The sequence below is a fragment of the Petromyzon marinus genome, chromosome 65 (genome assembly GCF_048934315.1).
Source record: "Petromyzon marinus isolate PM22_M1 ecotype Great Lakes invasive population chromosome 65, UKy_Petmar_22M1.pri1.0, whole genome shotgun sequence".
Classification (NCBI taxonomy): domain Eukaryota; kingdom Metazoa; phylum Chordata; class Hyperoartia; order Petromyzontiformes; family Petromyzontidae; genus Petromyzon; species Petromyzon marinus.
In genome coordinates, this window is record NC_133731.1 from 566,413 (window position 1) to 588,197 (window position 21,785).

Sequence of the window (21,785 nt, forward strand, 5' to 3'; positions counted from 1 at the left end):
GTGTGGTGTGTGTGGTGTGTGTGTGTGGTGTGTGTGTGTGGTGTGTGTGGTGTGTGTGTGGTGTGTGTGTGTGGTGTGCGTGTGTGGTGTGTGTGTGTGTCGTGTGTGTGTGGTGTGTGTGTGTGGTGTGTGTGTGATGTGTGTATAGTGTGTGGTGTGTGCGTGGTGTGTGTGTGTGTGGGGTGTGTGTGTGGTGTGTGTGGTGTGTGTGTGTGGTGTGTGTGTGGTGTGTGTGTGTGGTGTGTGTGTGGTGTGTGTGTGGTGTGTGTGTGTGGTGTGTGTGTGTGTGGTGTGTGTGTGTGGTGTGTGTGTGGTGTGTGTGTGTGTGGTGTGTGTGGTGTGTGTGTGGTGTGTGTGGTGTGTGTGTGGTGTGTGTGTGGTGTGTGTGTGGTGTGTGTGTGTGTGGTGTGTGTGTGGTGTGTGTGTGGTGTGTGTGTGGTGTATGTGTGTGTGGTGTGTGTGGTGTGTGTGTGTGTGGTGTGTGTGGTGTGTGTGTGTGTGGTGTGTGTGTGGTGTGTGTGTGGTGTGTGTGTGTGTGGTGTGTGTGGTGTGTGTGTGGTGTGTGTGTGGTGTGTGTGTGTGGTGTGTGTGTGGTGTGTGTGGTGTGTGTGTCTTTGGTGTGTGTGTGTGGTGTGTATGTGTGTGGTGTGTGTGGTGTGTGAGGTGTGTGGTGTGTGTGTGTGGCAACGCGTAGGTCGACTCGGTCTCAAATGAGTTCCCGTGCAGTGTTTAAAAACATCGCTACTACGGGAGACAAAGGCGGCCGGGAGTGGTGTTGGCCACCCACCCGCTCGTTCATAGGTGCTCGCGAACAGCCCTTGCCCCAACAGTCTCTTATCAATTGAATGTGCGAGTCGATTGCACTTGCCCCAACAGTCTGTTCCAAGCTACACGGGGGATCTTTGTCTTTGGACCGGTGGTGTTGCGATAAGCGCGCTGTGCTACTGAACTCGGCGGCCCGAGTTCGATTCCCGTTCCAAACGGCCAACACCGGTGACGACTATATGAGCCGGTCACGGGCCTCCCCTAGGTCGACTCAGCCTCAAATTAGTACCTGGTGCGGTGAGTTAAACTATCGCCACTGGAGAGACAAAGACGACCAGGCATGGTGCTGGCACCCACCTCCCTCGTAGTGTGCAGTGCCGATCTTCGCAAGTGATGCTACTCGCTAACAGCACTTGCCCCAACAGTTCGGTTAAGGCTACACGGGGGATCTTTGTCTATTGTGTCTGTACGTGCGGTCTGGCTGAGCAAAGGGAACGGAGGGGAGGGAGGGGGTTCGTAATGGCCGTGTCAGATACAGAGAAGTGACATTGATGAAATGCTGAGCTTGGAGCGCTGGCTCTGGGTGTCTCTCTCTAAGGAGGTTCATAGCGGCCATGTAAGAGACACTGAGGCAGTACTGGGTGAGATCGTGGGCTCAAGCCCTGGGTCTGGGTGTCTGTGTGTCTCTTGTTCTCAAGGGGTTCGTAATGGCCGTGTCAGATACAGAGAACTGACATTGATGAAATGCTGGGTTCGTGCGCTGGCTCTGGGTGTCTCTCTCTAAGGAGGTTCATAGCGGCCATGTAAGAGACACTGAGGCAGTACTGGGTGAGATCGTGGGCTCAAGCCCTGGGTCTGGGTGTCTGTGTGTCTCTCGTTCTCAGGGGGTTCGTAATGGCCGTGTCAGAAATAGAGAACTGACATTGATGAAATGCTGGGTTCGTGCGCTGGCTCTGGGTGTCTCTGTCTCTCTCACGGGGTTCGTAATGGCCGTGTTAGAGACACTGAATGAGCACTTTGGAGGTCATAGGTCAAACATGGACGAGTTTTAAGAGGTCACATCGGACGATGTAGATGTACAACCTCTGTGCGAATCCACTGCTGGATGAGCGGCTGCGGATCATAGTGGTGGTGGCGGTGGAAAGGCGGCGGGGGGTGGCGGTACTTGACCATACTTCACCGCTCTGGTCAGCGCACGTTAGCGCAGGTGGTAAGCGTCGAGGTGGGAGCGTAGTGCAGCGCCATTACCCGATTGGGGTCGCCTTAAACCCACTCTCACGTCGCCGTGACAGCATCGTCGTCCGTCCTGTCTCGTTATCCGTCGCCTCTCAGTCTTCGCCTCCACCACCACCCACTACCACCACCACCACCCACTACCACCACCACCAACTACCACCACCACCCACTACCACCACCACCACCACCACACACTACCACCACCACCAACTATCACCACCACCCACTACCACCACCACCTACCACCACCCACTACCACCACCACCCACTACCACCACCCACTACCACCACCACCCACTACTACCACCACCACCACCACCACCCATTACCACCACCAACACCCACTACCACCACCACCAACTACCACCACCACTCACTACCACCACCAACTACCACCACCACCCACTACCAACCACTACCACCCACCACCACCACCTATTACCACTACCCTGTACACCGCTCTTCGATTGGCGTCGTTTCAACATTCGTCACGGCACCTTTCAGGAACGCATCCCCGACGTAAAACGGGGTGTGACTACACGCCAACAGCTCTCGCCCCAACAGCCTCATTGAGCACTCGGGTTTACGTATATATGTGTTGAACTTCTTTCGCACCGTACGTAGCCAACCGTACTAATCTGTGGGTCTGGGTCTCTGCGGGTCTCTGTATGTGTATGTGTGTTGAACTTCTTTCGCACCGTACGTAGCCAACCGTACTAATCTGTGGGTCTACATGAGTCTGGGTCTCTGCGGGTCTCTGTATGTGTGTGTGTTGAGCTTCTTTCGCACCGTTTATAGCCAACCGGAGGTGCGGCGGGTGAAAGCTAAGAAGGAAACCTAAAGACAAAAAAGCAGTTCATGAAGACGATGCCTTTCCCTGCACTGCTATCGTGTAGCCATACAAGCAGCCTGCTACACCCTAATTGTTGTGCAAAGCTTTGGGCGTCCATCCAGGCAACTGTCCAGGCTCGCAGCCTGCTTAAGCTTTCGAGATCTGACGAGACGCAGGGCATGCCGCTGGGGGTTGGTGGACGCGAGGGATCAAAATCTCACCTCACACACAAACGGAATGCCCGAAACGAGTCGAGGGCTACGTCAGTGTGACATTAGCATGGCCATTGTGAACCCACCCTGAGAGAGACACGCAGACCCAGGGCTTGAACCCAGAGAGAGACAGACTACTGCTCTGCGATGCGAACTCCCGTCTCGCAAGCTTAAGGCTCAAATCCGAGCTGGGTTAATTATTACCAACACCAGCCAAGGTCTATCCACTGGTGAAGATCAACATGATGAAGATGTCATTGACACGCGCGCGTGCGTTTCTTTAATCCACACGTTGCTCCCTCTCCATTTTTCTCCCTTGGCCACAAGTACGTCATCGATTCTAGATCATCAGACGTTCTCTTTCGCCCTTGGCGACCAGTACGTCATCGATCCTCGATAATCAGACGTCCTCTCTATTATTGGCTACTGGTACGTCATCGATTCTCGAAAATCAGACGTCCTCTTTATGCTTGACTACCGGTACGTCATCTTTTCTCGATCATCATATGTCTCCTTTATCCTTGACTACAAGTACGTAATCGATTATCGATTATCAGACCTCCTCTATTTCCTTGGCTACCAGAACGTCTTGATTTGAAGCTTTCGTGACTGCAGGAATCCATACTATTTGGTTCTTTCGGTAAAGTCCACGTAGGTATAATATTTCATTTTATACCTACGTGACTTTACCGAAAGGAACCAAAGAGTACCCGAACGTCATCTATACTCGATCATCAGACGTCCTCTCTATCCTTGGCTAGCAGTACGTCATCTATTTTCGAATCCCAGACGTCAGCGCGTCTGGCTGATCGGTGCTCTCAGGAAAGAAAAAAAAACCCAACCCCAATTATAGTTGCGGCGTTCTGAACGGTGCCCGACGCAAATACGGATTGGTGCAAAATACCCCGGGCAGCACGTGAACGTTCATCTGAGAATTTAACTCACCACCACGTCGCAACGCACGGCATCAAACACCCTCGCGTGTGCAATGGCACCGATACGCCCGGACGTTCAGGCGCTGGCCAGAGGGTTTCAGCAGAGAGGCAGAGACTTCGTGTCGTGTCGCTGTTCCTCCTCGTCCGTAAAAGGAGCGCAGTGCAGCTCTGTGCGTCTCTATGTATCTCTGTGCGTCTCTATGTATCTCTGTGTGTCTCTATGTTTCACTGTGCGTCTCTATGTATCACTGTGCGTCTCTATGCATCTCTATGGGTCTCTATGTATCTCTGTACGTCTCTATGTATCTCTGTGTGTCTCTATGTTTCACTGTGCGTCTCTATGTATCACTGTGCGTCTCTATGCATCTCTATGGGTCTCTATGTATCTCTGTACGTCTCTATGTATCTCTGTGGGTCTCTATGTAACCCTGTGTGTCTCTATGTATCTCTGTGGGTCTCTATGTATCTCTGTGTGTCTCTATGTTTCACTGTGGGTCTCTATGTATCTCTGTGGGTCTCTATGTATCTCTGTGGGTCTCTATGTATCTCTGTGGGTCTCTATGTATCTCTGTGTGTCTCTATGTTTCACTGTGGGTCTCTATGTATCTCTGTGGGTCTCTATGTATCTCTGTGGGTCTCTATGTATCTCTGTGTGTCTCTATGTTTCACTGTGCGTCTCTATGCATCTCTGTGCGTCTCTATGCATCCCTGTGGGTCTCTCTGTATCTCTGTGCGTCTCTATGCATCTCTATGGGTATCTATGTATCTCTGTACGTCTCTATGTATCTCTGTGCGTCTCTATGTATCTCTGCGGGTCTCTATGCATCTCTGTGCGTCTCTATGCATCTTTGTGGGTCTCTATGCATCTCTGTTCGTCTTTATGCATCTCTGTTCGTCTCTATGCATCACTGTGCGTCTCTATGTATCTCTGTGCGTCTCTATGTATCTCTGTGCGTCTCTATGTATATCTGTGCGTCTCTATGTATCTCTGTGGGTCTCTATGCATCTCTGTTCGTCTCTATGCATCTCTGAGCGTCTCTATGCATCTCTATGGGTCTCTATGTACCTCCATGAGTCTCAGTGATACGTTGTTTAAATGCATGCCGGTACAGGTCACCATACATCATTGGGGGTCGCCTGTACGCAGACAATAACAAGTACTGATCTTTTATTGCATGCAAGCGGCAGGAGGTACACTATGCATGAATGTACATTGGTTATCATGAGTAACCCAACCGGCAATGGATACCCATTGCAATTTATACAGAAAAGCTCACAAGTGACATCCTCACATCTACGCCTCGATTTCAGGAACGAATCAGGATGATTTCTCCACGAATCTAGCTGTCGCCTGATGAAGCTAGTTGTAATTACTGGCGAAACGTCGTACTCAGATTGTAAATGTTGTGGATCTGCTCTCCAACACACCGGTGTGCTGTACTTTTACACTACACTATACACTACTATACACTATACTATATACTACACTATACACTACTATACACTATACTATACACTACACTATACACTACACTACTATACACTACACTATATACTACACTATACACTACACCATACACTACACTATACACTACACTATATACTACACTATACACTACACTATACACTACACTATACACTACACTATACACTATACTATATACTACACTATACACTACATTATACACTGCACTACTTTACACTACACTATACACTACTATACACTACACTATACACTACACTATACAATACACTATACACTACACTACTTTACACTACACTATACACTACTATACACTACACTATACACTACACTATATAATACACTATACACTACACTATACACTACACTATACACCACACTATACTATACACTACACTATACACTACACTATACACTACACTATACAATAGTGCTGTACAAGTACACTACACGATGCATTACACTATACACTATACTATACACTACACTATACACTACTATACACTATATTATACTATACACTACACTATACACTACTATGCACTATACTATACACTACACTATACACTACTATACACTGCACTATAGACTACACTATACACTACACTATACACTGCATTATACACTACACTATACACTACTATACACTATATTATACTATACACAACACTATACACTACTATACACTATACTATACACTACACTATACACTATTATACACTGCGCTATAGACTACACTATACACTACATTATACACTATACTATGCACTACACTATACACTAGTGCTGTACTAGTATACTACACTATACACTACACTATACACTACACTATACACTAGTGCTGTACTAGTATACTACACTATACTATACACTACATTATACACTACACTATACTATACACTACACTACACACTACACTATACACTACACTATACACTACACTACTATATACTACACTATACACTACACTATACACTACACTATACACTAGTGCTGTACTAGTATACTACACTTTACACTACACTATACACTACACTTTACACTACACTATATACTAGTGCTGTACTAGTGACGAATTGGCCACGTTCTGTTTACGTGACAACCCTTACTAGTTGGCTGTGTCGGGTGGTGGCGGGTTTAACGACACAACATTTATATATTTAAGTGATCTAACCCCAAATAAAACCTGTATTATGGATGATATTGGTCGCGAAAGCCTACGTGTTAAACTCAATGAGTCTATATATCTAATTGGGTCTCTATATATCTCTATGGGTCTCTATGTATCTCTATGGGTCTCTATGTATCTCTATGCGTCTCTATGAGTCTATGGTCTCTGTATCTCTATGAGTCTCTATGTATCTCTATGCGTCTATATGAGTCTATGAGTCTCTATGTATCTCTATGCGTCTCTATGAGTGTATGGTCGCTATGTATCTCTATGAGTCTCTATGAGTATGATCTCTATGTATCTCTATGCGTCTCTATGAGTCTATGATCTCTATGTATCTCTATGAGTCTCTATGTATCTCTATGCGTCTCTATGAGTCTATGGGTCTCTATATATTTCTATGGGTCTCTATGAGTGTATGACCTCTATGTATCTCTATGAGTCTCTATAAGTCTATGATCTCTATGTATCTCTATGGGTCTCTATGAGTCTATGGCCTCTATGTATCTCTATGAGTCTCTATGTATCTCTATGCGTCTCTATGAGTCTATGGGTCTCTATATATCTCTATGGGTCTCTATGTACCTCTATGAGTCTCTTGAACGTCGCCAACTCGCTAGTATGGTCAAAATACACCACTCCCCACTGGCGCGGGGAGACGCTCTCATCCAGCAGTGGATCAACTGAATGTGTGGGAGGGGACGTCGTGTAGAGAACGTTGCTTTGTCTCGGCGCGCTAACCACTGCACCACCGCTCACCAAAGACAAAGATCATCCCACGCCCCATGTAGCCTTCACAGACTATTGGCGCAAGTGCTGTTAGCGAGGAGCAGCAGCAGCACCTATAAAGGCTTGACCCACGTTCATCACCACACCCTGCACAAAGACAAAGATGCCCCGTGTAGCCTGAACAGACTGTTGGGGCAAGTGCTGTGAGCGAGCACCTTTGAAGGCCGGCACGGCATTCGTGGGGGTGCGTGGCCAGCACCACGCCCGGCAGCCTTTGTCTCCCCAGTGGCGATGTTTACTACACACCGCACCAGGTGCTAATTTGAGGCTGAGTCGACCTAATTGTGTGCGAGTGCAGGGCGTCTCCCCTCGGCCGACACTATCACCACCACCCCCTCCCTCCCTCCCTCCACCCCCTGCAGTCTGTATCGTTCGAATCATCTTTAAATAGTCCGCGGCTGAGCCAGCTGCAATGGAAGATCCCCGCGCAGTGTCGCTCCGCACGGCCTTATAAAGCCCTGCCCAGCCACGCCACAATCCATCAATAGGACATCGCAAACTATACACGCGCTGCGGGGGGTGGGGGGAGGGGCTAATGGGGGTGGAGGGAGGGGGGGAGGGAGGGAGGGAGGGAGGAGGGAGGGAGGGAGGGGGGAGGGAGGGAGCGAGGGAGGGGTGATTCCATCAAAAACCACCAATCTCAGCAGTCAGACAGCATCGGTCAGATAATGACATAAATAATGTTTATTTTAACCGGCTTAAGCTCCCACCACTGAGCTAAACCGTGGACTTTTTTTCTTGGTTTTTAATCAAAAGCGACCCTGGCTTATCACAAATTATAGCATCAAGGGAAGTGGATCATCATCATCATCATCGTCGTCGCCGTGTGGAATTGTTGTTGGCGGCAGTCAACTATTGTCATGACCTGACGTTGATTAGAAATGTGGAGGGGACAACAGCGGAGGACGCGAGGTCTATGGGACGTGAACTCCCAGGCGAGGTAGTTCACATCTCATAGCCACCGTGATGATGATGATGACAGAGAGAGAGACACGCAAACGCCAAATATACAGCAGCAGGTGTCGGGATCGGGATCGACCCCACGACCTCCTGCACACCAAGCGAGGGAGTTTACATCTCATAGCCACCACGGCACACTGAGCCTTCACTACGATATACACTACACTATACACTACACTACACTATACACTACACTACTATACACTACACTATACACTACACTACTATACACTACACTATACACTACACACTACACTACACTACTATACACTGCACTATACACTACACTATATACTACACTACACACTACACTACTATACACTACACTATACACCACACTACTATACACTACACTACACACTACACTATACACTACTATACACTACACTACACACTACACTATACACTACACTACTATACACTACACTACACACTACACTATACACTACACTATACACTACACTATTATACACTACACTATACACTACACTACACACTACACTATACTACTATACACTACACACTACACTACACACTACACTACGATATACACTACACTATACACTACACTACTATACACTACACTATACTACTATACACTACACTATACACTACACCATACACGACTATACACTACACTATACACTACAATATACACTACACCATACACTACACTATACACTACACCATACACGACTATACACTGCACTATACACTACAATATACACTACACTATACACTACACTACACACTACACTATACACTTCACTACTATACACTACACTACACACTATACACTACACTATACACTACACCATACACTACACTATACACTACACCATACACGACTATACACTACACTATACACTACAATATACACTACACTATACACTACACTATACACTACACTATACACTACACCATAAACTACACTATGATGTGCCATCATTACTGGAGTATATTGGCACGACAAGACACAGAGAGAGAGAGAGGAAAGTGAACACACGGACTACGGGACTCCGTGCCCCATGGACCGTGAGGATGATGATGATGATAATGATGACAGAGGTTCGTGGTTCGGATCTCCTCGGACGCCCTGATTATTACTGCGGGGGTGCTGCATTGACCGCACATTCCTACGTGCCCCGTCTGCTTCGACGGCTGACTTCAAGCAAATTTAACAAGTTTGAAAGAAAAATATCCAAGAACAATCATCGCCCCCCCCCACTCCAACCCCTACTGGCCGAACTGAAGCACTCCCCGCCACTTGCAAGCCAGGTTCATGAGTCGCCTTGTGCCACACAGACAGAGCTGCCGCTGGGGGTGCCCCCTTTGAAATGTTTTGATACGATGACGATGATGAGGATGATGAGGATGATGATTGCTGGGAATTCCACGGAAGAGAGGAGGAGGAGCGCATGGGATAACAAAACCCCACGTGGGTTCACGACATCTTCATCACGTTGATCTTCATGCAGCAGTGGATACAACATGGTGATGATGATGATTGTGATGGAGAGATACACGCTGGGAATTCCACGGCAAAACGGAGAGGAGAGAGGAGAGGGGAGAGGGGGATGCGTGGATTGAGGAGCATGCGCTGGGGTTCGTTATGACATCGTCCAAGCCGTGACGAGGCGTGAGTGGGGTTTGGGGGAAGAGACGATGGTGATCGATGATGGTCAATGATGATCGATGATGATGATGGTCAATGATGGTTGATGATGATCGATGATGATGGTCAATGATGATCGATGATGATCGATGATGGTTGATGATGATCGATGATGATAATGATGGTCGATGATGGTTGATGATGATCGATAATGGTCGATGATTATCGATGATGATCGATGATGGTTGATGATGATAGTCGTTAAGACCGAGAGAGAGGGAGGGAGGACGATTCCACCGACGAGGAGACGGAGCGATGATAGATTCAGCTCCTCGTTTGTGGAGGATCCCAGTGGCTTGGTGCATCGTTACATCATCATCACATTGCCGTGAGAGGTGGTGACGTACTGGGGGAGGCCTCCATCCAGCAGTGGATAGACCATTGCTGCTATGATGATGGTGGAGGCTTTGGAGGCCTCCATCCAGCAGTGGATTGACTATGGCTGTACTCTTTGGTTCTATTCGGTAAAGTCACGTAAAAAACAACAAAAAATAAAAAAAAATTCACGACGTTTCGGCCACAATACAAGTGGCCTTCATCAGGTGAAGGGAGCAGACTGTCTAGAGGACAGCGCTGGAGTGAACACAGCCAAGCTCAGACCGCGACCTTTAAGCTGTGTGAGAGGAAGCCGAGTGCATTGACAAAGGAATAAGCATAAAAATTAGCATTTAATTGGCGGACTTGGCATGATGAACGATGTATAGGGGGGGAGCAAGTGCAGACCGGCGAGGGGGGGAGGAGTTTACATATTGATGGTGTGAAAAGGGAATTTTTAGCACCCCAATTTCGGACAATCTGAAAACAGTACTGGCTAGGGGGCTGAATTTTGCTGTCACCCCAAAACACATACCAGTAGATGATATCATCTCTCAGGTCGATGTAGCCCTCAAAGGCGTAGGACACATCCAAGCAGACGTTGCGAGAGCTGAAATAGCCACTATTCTTAAGAATGCTAAGAAACCCATTAGTAACATCAGCAAAAATGAACGCTCTGAACTCGCGAATAAAAAAAAAACAGAAGTGATAGTCATCCTCTCAGCCGATAAAGGCAACGCTACTGTAATCATGGATAAAGATTCATACAACAACAAAATCCAGAATCTGCTCAACGATGGAAGTTACTCAAAAATAAAAAAATGACCCTACTAATAGCTTAGCGATAAAAACCAACAAGATCATCACAAGTTCGACCTCCCTAATCGACCCAACTAAACGTCCCTCCCTAAAACCTTCTGCTGCAAGACCCCCTAGATTCTATGGTCTTCCCAAGATTCATAAAGAAGGCACCCCACTACGACCCATCGTATCCACGATCAACTCCCCTACCTATAGACTAGCCCGTTTTCTGTCAGATACCTTGCTGCCTTTCACTGGCAAGACCGCCTCAGCAGTACTTAACTCAGCCCAATTGGTCTCTATGGTTAAAGACGTTGTACTGTCCCCTGACGATATCCTTGTCAGCTTCGATGTGGTCTCTTTGTTCACCAAGGTCCCAGTACCTGATACCATTGAAATAATTGAAAATTTGGTCCAACATGGACTAGACCCCGACACACCTGCACTGGTTAGGCACTGCCTCAACAATACCTACTTTACTTGGAATGGCTCCTTCTACAAACAAAATGAGGGTACCCCCATGGGATCCCCCTTGTCACAGTGATAGCCAATATTTTCATGGAGAAATTTGAATCAGACGCCATCCAGACTTCCACCCTCAGACCTTCCCTGTGGAAGAGATATGTAGACGACACTTTCGTCATTTGGCCACATGGCCTCCCGGCTTTGAACCTTTTCCTAGACCACATTCATTCCAGACACCCCGCCATCAAATTCACCATGGAAGTGGAGAAAGATGGCAATCTGCCATTCTTGGATGTTCTGTTTGAGAGGAGACCTGATGGCTCATTGGGGCATTCTGTCTACAGGAAACCCACCCACACAGATTCCTACTTGAAACTTGATTCCCACCACCACCCGACGCAAAATAATTCTCTCATCAAAACGTTATACCACAGGGCTCATTGCATTTCGGACCAACACCACCTGACCAGTGAATTAAAACATGTACATCTGGCCCTAAAAAGGAATGGATACCCTGACCGTACCATCCGCCAAGCTGTTTCTCCCTCCATACAGAAACAACCACTTGATACTCCGATCAAAACCATCACACTACCATATATAGCAGGCGTTACTAAAAATATCTCCAAAATTCTAAACGAACACAAGATCCTGGTCCGGTTCAATACAGTACACAAAATCCGTGACCTAATCCATTCCTTGAAGGATGTCATTCCTGACTTACAGTACCCCGGAGTTTACAAATTGATCTGCACCTGTGGTGACTGCTATATCGGGGAGACGAAACGACATGTCTCTGACCGAATTCGCGAGCACAAATCAGATTTGAAACACGGCAGAACGAATTCTTCTGCCGTAGCCGATCACTGTTACAACACTGTGGGTGATCACGATATAATTTTCTCCGATACCAACGTTCTTTGCAAACCCACGGGTTTTTATCAGAGATTTGTTCACGAGGCAATTCATATTTACAAACACAGACACAATTTCAACCGAGAGGATGGTTTCAAATTAAGCAACCATTGGAAAGATGTTCTGAATCAAATCAAACATTAAACTAATTTTCAATGGTACAGTATATTTTTTCAAGTAGTGGTATCCCAAACTTTCGCAGCTGCTTAAATTCCCTTTTCACACCATCAATAGGTAAACTCCCCTTCCCCCCTCGCCGGTCTGCACTTGCTCCCCCTCTATACATCGTTCATCATGCTAAGTCCGCCAAATAAATGCGCATTATTATGCTAATTCCTTTGTCAAGGCACTCTGTTTCTTCTCACACAGCTTAAAGGTCGCGGTCTGAGCTTGGCTTTGTTCACTCCAGCGCTGTCCTCTAGACAGTCTGCTCCCTTCACCTGATGAAGGCCACTTGTGTTGTGGCCGAAACGTCGTGAATTTTTTTTTATTTTTTGTTGTTTTTTACGTGACTTTACCGAATAGAACCAAAGAGTGTGGATCCTTGCAGTCACGAAAGCTTTAAATCTAGAATTGACCATGGCTGCTATGATGATGATGGTGGTGGATGCTTGGGAAGGTCTTCATCCAGCAGTGGATTGACCCTGGCTGCTATGATGATAATGGTGGTGGTGGATGCTTGGGAAGGTCTTCATCCAGCAGTAGATTCAGGATGACGCTGGTGATGATCGAGGTCTCGGCTTGTCACGACGCCATCGCCCGCAGTACCGCGCGCTGTCCGCCAAGCGGCAGGCTCTCAGCTCGTGGAAATTGACAATTAACCTAAAACTAATCTTTCTTTTTTTTAACTCGTATTGCACCAGATATGTGTGTACGTTGAACTTATTTCGCACCGTACGTAGCCAACCGTGCTTCTCAGAAGCGACTCGGGCCATCACAAATGATAGCTCCAACGAATTGGCGGCTCAGCATCATCATCATCGCGTGGAAATTTATAGCAGAGGTCAAATGCTCCGAAACGCGTGGTGACGTTGATTCTAAATGTGGAGGGGAAAGACACCGGAGGAGCCGGAGACACAAACTTCAAATATACAGCAGCGCAGACCTCAGGCTCGGGATCGAACCCACGCCCTCCTTCATTCCAGGCGAGGCAGCCACCGTGATAATGATGATGATGACAGAGAGAGAGAAAAGCAAACTCTAAATATACAACAGGCGTCGGGGTCGGGATCGAACCCACGACTTCTTGCATTCCAGGCGAGGTAGTTAACATCTCATAGCCACCGTGATGATGATGACAGAGAGAGTCACGCAAACTCTAAATATACAGCAGCAGGCGTCGGGGTCGGGATCGAACCCACGATTTCCTGCATACCAGGCGAGGTAGTTAACATCTCCTAGCCATCGTGATGATGATGATGACAGAGGGAGAGACACGCAAACTCTAAATATACAACAGGCGTCGGGGTCGGGATCGAACCCACGACTTCCTGCATTCCAGGCGAGGTAGTTAACATCCCATAGCCACCGTGATGATGATGACAGAGAGAGAGACACGAAAACTCTAAATATACAGCAGCAGGCGTCGGGGTCGGGATCGAACCCACGACTTCCTGCATTCCAAGCGAGGTAGTTAACATCCCATAGCCACCGTGATGATGATGACAGAGAGAGAGACACGCAAACTCTAAATATACAGCAGCTTGGGTCAGGATCGAACCCACGACTTCCTGCATTCCAAGCGAGGTAGTTAACATTCCATAGCCACCGTCATGATGATGATGATGACAGAGAGAGTGACACGCAAACTCCAAATATACAGCAGCAGGCATCAGGGTCGGGATCGAACTCAGGCCCTCCTGGCTACCAGGCGAGCTCGTCAACATTTCCGAGCCACCAATTAGCGACGCGCGTTGCACATGCGTGTTCAATCCACTGCTGGATGGATGCCTCTCTCCCGAGCAAGTGCAGCGGAACAACGTCATGGCGAGCATTCGGGAGCTCGTCCAGACGTGTCCCGATCACCAGAAGTGGCAGCCCCTCGTATCGCAAGGCAGCTATCGAGGCTGCGTTCACCGCACCATCACGCCCGTGCCAAGACGAGCCTATAAAGTTGAGGGCTGCAGCCCTACACCGGGATTGTTAGCGAGCACCTATTAAGGGCTTGCAAAGAAGCAGCCCGGCACGGCCCGGCCCGGCCCGACCCGAGCCGCCTTTGTCTTCTCCGGCGATGATATTTACGGCGGAGTCGGATCAGATATCACTCGCCATGGATATGCGCAGGGATCGCTTTTAGCCTCGTCCGTCCAAGGTCCCTGACCCCTCCTCCACCCTTCCGGGGGGAGGGGGGGAGAGGATTCTTCCGCACCCGGCACACCACATCCATGATCTACCGTCTCGCTAAACCTTTATTTTTTTCCGTAAGCGAATTGCCCCCGTCGCAAATGATGGCAGCTCACACGAAGTGGCCTTCTCGTCACCGGCGTCATCGTCACCGGCCTGTGGGAATTTATAGCAGCAGCAGCAGCTAATTAACTCTCAAAACGCTGTGACGTCGATTCCAAATGTGGAGGGCGAAGGGGATAAAACCCGGAGACCCGGAGAAAAATCCACTCGACCACGAGGAGAGAGACAGAGAGAGACACGCAAACTACAAATATACAGCAGCAGGCATCGTTAGGGTCGGGATCGAACCCACGACCTCCTGTGTACCAGGCGAGGTAGTTAACATCTCCTAGCCACCGTGATGATGATGATGATGAGAGAGAGACACGCAAACTACAAATATACAGCAGCAGCAGGCATCGTCAGGGTCGGGATCGAACCCACGACCTCCTGCATACCCGGCGAGGTAGTTAACATCTCCTAGCCACCGTGATGATGATGATGAGAGAGAGACACGCAAACTACAAATATACAGCAGCAGGCTTCATGGTGGGGATCAAACCCACGACCTCCTGTATACCAGGCGAGGGAGTTAACATCTCCTAGCTACCGCGGCGATATCCAGTCGAGTCTCGCAGCGAAGTGTCGCTTACTCCGTGAGAAATGAATCCCTAACAAAGACGAAGATATCGCCCTCCTGTGGAGTCTCCGCAGACCGAAAGGGGCAATTGCTGCCGAGCCAGAGCCACCCATAGACTCAAAACTGCTACCCATAGACTCAACACTGCCACCCATAAACTCAACACTGCTACCGATAGACTCAACACTGCTACCCATAGACTCAACACTGCTACCCATAGACTCAACACTGCCACCCATAAACTCAACACTGCTACCCATAGACTCAACACTGCCACCCATAGACTCAACACTGCTACCCATAGACTCAACACTGCCACCCATAGACTCAACACTGCTACCCCTAGACTCAACACTGCTACCCATAGACTCAACACTGCTACCCCTAGACAACACTGCTATCCATAGACTCAACACTGCCACACCTATACTCAAAACTGCTACCCATAGACTCAACACTGCCACCCATAGACTCAACACTGCTACCAATAGACTCAACACTGCTACCAATAGACTCAACACTGCCACCCCTAAACTCAACACTGCCACCCATAGACTCAACACTGCTACCCATAGACTTAACACTGCCACCCATAGACTCAACACTGCTACCAATAGACTCAACACTGCCACCCCTAAACTCAACACTGCCACCCATAGACTCAACACTGCTACCCCTAGACTCAACACTGCTACCCATAGACTCAACACTGCTACCCATAGACTCAACACTGCCATCCATAGAATCAACACTGCCACCCATAGACTCAACACTGCCACCCACAGACTCAACACTGCCACTCATAGACTAAACACTGCCACCCATAGACTCAACACTGCTTCCCATAGACTCAACACTGCCACTCATAGACTCAACACTGCCACCCATAGACTCAGCACTGCTACCCATAGACTCAACACTGCTACCCATAGACTCAACACTGCCATCCATAGACTCAACACTGCTACCCATAGACTCAACACTGCCACCCATAGACTCAACACTGCCACCCATAGACTCAACACTGCTACCCATAGACTCAACACTGCCACCCATAGACTCAACACTGCTACCCATAGACTCAACACTGCCACCCATAGACTCAACATTGCTACCCATAGACTCAACACTGCCACCCCTAGACTCAACACTGCCACCCATAGACTCAACACTGCTACCCATAGACTCAACACTGCTACCCATAGACTCAACACTGCCACCCATAAACTCAACACTGCTACCAATAGACTCAACACTGCCACCCATAGACTCAACACTGCTACCCATAGACTCAACACTGCTACCCATAGACTCAACACTGCTACCCATAGACTCAACACTGCTACCCATAGACTCAACACTGCTACCCATAGACTCAACACTGCTACCCATACACTCAACACTGCCACCCATAGACTCAACACTGCTACCCCTAGACTCAACACTGCTACCCATAGACTCAACACTGCTACCCCTAGACAACACTGCTATCCATAGACTCAACACTGCCACACCTATACTCAAAACTGCTACCCATAGACTCAACACTGCCACCCATAGACTCAACACTGCTACCAATAGACTCAACACTGCTACCATTAGACTCAACACTGCCAACCCTAAACTCAACACTGCCACCCATAGACTCAACACCGCTACCCCTAGACTCAACACTGCTACCCATAGACTCAACACTGCTACCCATAGACTCAACACTGCCATCCATAGACTCAACACTGCCACCCATAGACTCAACACTGCCACCCACAGACTCAACACTGCCACTCATAGACTAAACACTGCCACCCATAGACTCAACACTGCCACCCATAGACTCAACACTGCCACCCATAGACTCAACACTGCTTCCCATAGACTCAACACTGCCACTCATAGACTCAACACTGCCACCCATAGACTCAGCACTGCTACCCATAGACTCAACACTGCTACCCATAGACTCAACACTGCCATCCATAGACTCAACACTGCTACCCATAGACTCAACACTGCCACCCATAGACTCAACACTGCCACCCATAGACTCAACACTGCTACCCATAGACTCAACACTGCCACCCATAGGCTCAACACTGCCACCCACAGACTCAACACTGCCACTCATAGACTAAACACTGCCACCCATAGACTCAACACTGCCACCCATAGACTCAACACTGCCACCCATAGACTCAACACTGCTTCCCATAGACTCAACACTGCCACTCATAGACTCAACACTGCCACCCATAGACTCAGCACTGCTACCCATAGACTCAACACTGCTACCCATAGACTCAACACTGCCATCCATAGACTCAACACTGCTACCCATAGACTCAACACTGCTACCCATAGACTCAACACTGCCACCCATAGACTCAACACTGCTACCCATAGACTCAACACTGCCACCCATAGGCTCAACATTGCTACCCATAGACTCAACACTGCCACCCCTAGACTCAACACTGCCACCCATAGACTCAACACTGCCACCCATAGACTCAACACTGCCACCCATAGACTCAACACTGCTACCCATAGACTCAACACTGCCACCCACAGACTCAACACTGCCACCCAATAGACTCAACACTGCCACCCATAGACTCAACACTGCCACTCATAGACTCAACACTGCCACCCATAGACTCAACACTGCTACCCATAGACTCAACACTCCCACCCATGGACTCATCACTGCTACCCATAGACTCAACACTGCTAAAATGAAACTCAGACTTGCAAACTCAGACTTACGAGATCAACGTCTTCAGGCGCTTCCCTGTCCGAGTGAAATGTCTTCAATATGGAGGTGCAGTGTAAAAAAGTCCTAAGTTTATATTTAATTTATGTTTATTTATTTTGCACAAAGAGCCTGAAACGTCGCGGTTGAGCTGCACGTGGACCCCTCCTGAGCGCGCGCCACGCGGCGTCAATCAGCGGGAATTGATTGCTGGCGATCAGCGCTCCCTTTATAGATTATCCCATTGTCACCACCCCTCCCCTCCCCCCATTGTCACCACCCCTCCCCTCCCCCCATTGTCATCACCCCCTTCCCCTACCCCTCCTCCCACGATATTCCAATCGTGCCCCCTCCCCTTCTCCCTCCCCTTTACACTCCCCACTGCTCCACTCCGATGCCTCCCCCCCCCCCCCCATAATTCCTTCTCTATTCTCCCCCTCCCCTACATCCCCCACACCCCACCCCTCCATAATTCACCCCCCTATATTCCTCCCCCACCCCTATATCCCCCCTCCCCGATTTGCCCACCCCTTCCCCCCATAGCCCCGCCCCCCTAATTCGTATACCCCTCCTCCCCTCTATCCCCCTCCCCTCTATCCCCCCCACCCCTCCACCTGCCAAGCCACATTTAGAGTCAACACGCGTTTAGAATTTTTCGATTATTTGACTTCTGCTAGAAATGTCCACGTGGTCGTAATGATGGTAATGGTGGTGATGATGGTGATGATGGTCGTGATGGCAATGATGGTGGTGATGGTGGTGATGGTAATGATGGTGATGATGGTGATGATGGTAATGATGGTGATGATGGTGATGATGGTGGTGATGATGATCATGGTGATGATGGTGATGATGGTGATGATGCTGGTGATGGTGGTGATGATGGTGATCATGGTGATGATGGTGGTGATGGTGATGATGGTGATGATGATGGTGGTGATGGTGATGATGATGGTGGTGATGGTGGTGATGATGGTGATGATGGTGATGATGGTGGTGATGGTGATGATGGTAATGATGGTGATGATGGTGATGATGGTAATGATGGTGATGATGGTGATGATGGTGGTGATGATGATCATGATGATGATGGTGATGATGGTGGTGGTGGTGGTGATGATGGTGATCATGGTGATGATGGTGGTGATGGTGATGATGGTGATGATGATGGTGGTGATGGTGATGATGATGGTGGTGATGGTGGTTATGATGGTGATGATGGTGATGATGGTGGTGATGGTGATGATGGTGATGATGATGGTGGTGATGGTGATGATGGTGATGATGATGGTGGTGATGGTGGTGATGGTGGTGATGAGTCACTTCGTTGAGCTACCATCATCTGTGATGGCCAGGCCAGCTTCTGAAAAATAATTAGCTCAATTGGCTTTACCCCCTCGAACCACTTAAGGAATTCAATATCACGTCTATCTACAACATTAATACACTCCAAATATGCACCGTAGGCAAAACCTAACCAAAGTTTCCTTCCAGGTTTATTCCCAAATCCATGCGTACAACACGAGCCACTACAATGAAATTCGCGCCCCCTTCCCTCTGCCGCACCACCAACACGCACGCAGAGTCAATTCTCCGTCAGATTCAGAGGTTTCCCTACTCTGGGTGTTGCCAACATGTCATCACCATCCCTCAACTACTTCAAGCATAGACTACGGGTCAAGCCTGATGGGTCGCTAAACTACCCAGGAGGTCTCCTCCATGATCCCCCGTGTAGCCTGAACAGACTGTCGGGGCAAGTGCTGTTAGCGAGCACCTATGAAGGCCGGCACGGCACACGAGGGGGTGGGTGGCCAGCTCCTCGCCCGGCCGCCTTTGTCTCCCCAGTGGCGATGTTTACACAACGTACCAGGTACTCATTTGAGGCTTAGTTGACCTAGGGGAGGAGGCCCAGGGCCGGTTCAGATAATGAATCGTCACTGATGTTGAACGTGAGCGGGAATCGAACTCGGGTTGCTGGGTTCGTAGCGCAGTGCGCTAACTGCTACACCATCGCTCCCCACTAACCTAACCCACGCACACGGACGCACACTCACCCATACACTCACCCACACACTCACCCACACGCTCACCCACACACTCACCCACACACTCACACACACACTCACCCACACACTCACCCATACACTCACCCACACACTCACCCACACACTCACCCACACACTCACCCACACACTCACCCATACACTCACCCACACACTCACCCACACGCTCACCCACACACTCACCCACACACTCACACACACACTCACCCACACACTCACCCATACACTCACCCACACACTCACCCACACACTCACCCACACACTCACCCATACACTCACCCACACACTCACCCACACACTCACCCATACACTCACCCACACACTCACCCACACACTCACCCACACACTCACCCACACACTCACCCACATACTCAACCACACACTCACCCGCACACTCACCCACACACTCACCCACACACTCACCCACACACTCACCCACGCATTCACCCACACACCCACACACTCACCCACACACTCACCCACACACTCACGCACGCACACGCACGCACGCTCATACACACACACACTCACCCACACACTCACCCACACACTCACCCACACACTCACCCATACACTCACCCACACACTCACCCACACACTCACCCACACACTCACGCACGCACTCACTCACACACTCACCCACACACTCACCCACACACTCACCCACACACTCACCCACACACCCACGCACGCACTCACCCACACACTCACCCACACACTCACCCACACACTCACCCACACACTCACCCATACATTCACCCACACACTCACCCACACACTCACCCACACACTCACACACACACTCACCCACACACTCACCCACACACTCACGCACGCACTCACCCATACACTCACCCACACACTCACCCACACGCTCACCCACACACTCACCCCCACACTCACCCACACACTCACCCACACACTCACCCATACACTCACCCACACACTCACGCACACACTCACCCACACACTCACCCACACACTCACCCACACACTCACGCACGCACACGCACGCACACTCATACACACTCACGCACGCACACGCACACGCTCACACACTCATACACACTCACGCACACTCAATCACGCACACTCACTCATAGAGTGAAATCTGGTAAGATGTGTTCGTGTGACAAACAGTTCAGTTGTATTTAGTTGCAAGGGACTTGTTAAACCTCTCGTGTCTGTGTGTTCCGCGGTTTGTTGGTGTGACGTTCTGCTCGACGCCTGCGACTAAAGCGCTTCTTAGCTCATCGGATTTCCTCATCATGCAGTCTCAAATATTCAGATTCTGATGCTAATTTTCCAGACCCGTGCCATATCCCACCGATTCTCCCACCCCCCTCCACCCACCACCCAGAATCCACCCTTAGCCATTGGGGGGCCGGAGTGAG

The 21,785-nt window shown here is 49.1% G+C and overlaps 1 protein-coding gene across 3 annotated transcripts in view; it reads right to left on the reverse strand.

The window, feature by feature from the left end:
- LOC116956521 (myosin-binding protein C, slow-type-like) overlaps positions 1-18,477 on the reverse strand; it is a 118,180-nt gene extending 99,703 nt beyond the window's left edge. For 2 of the 3 annotated variants that reach the window (XR_012930295.1, XM_076054227.1), the window contains exon 1: positions 18,343-18,477. The gene's annotated coding sequence lies outside the window, so the exon portion shown is untranslated. The remainder of the gene's footprint in view (positions 1-18,342) is intronic. The other variant, XM_076054228.1, reaches the window with a different exon arrangement.
- Positions 18,478-21,785: the final 3,308 nt, after the last annotated feature.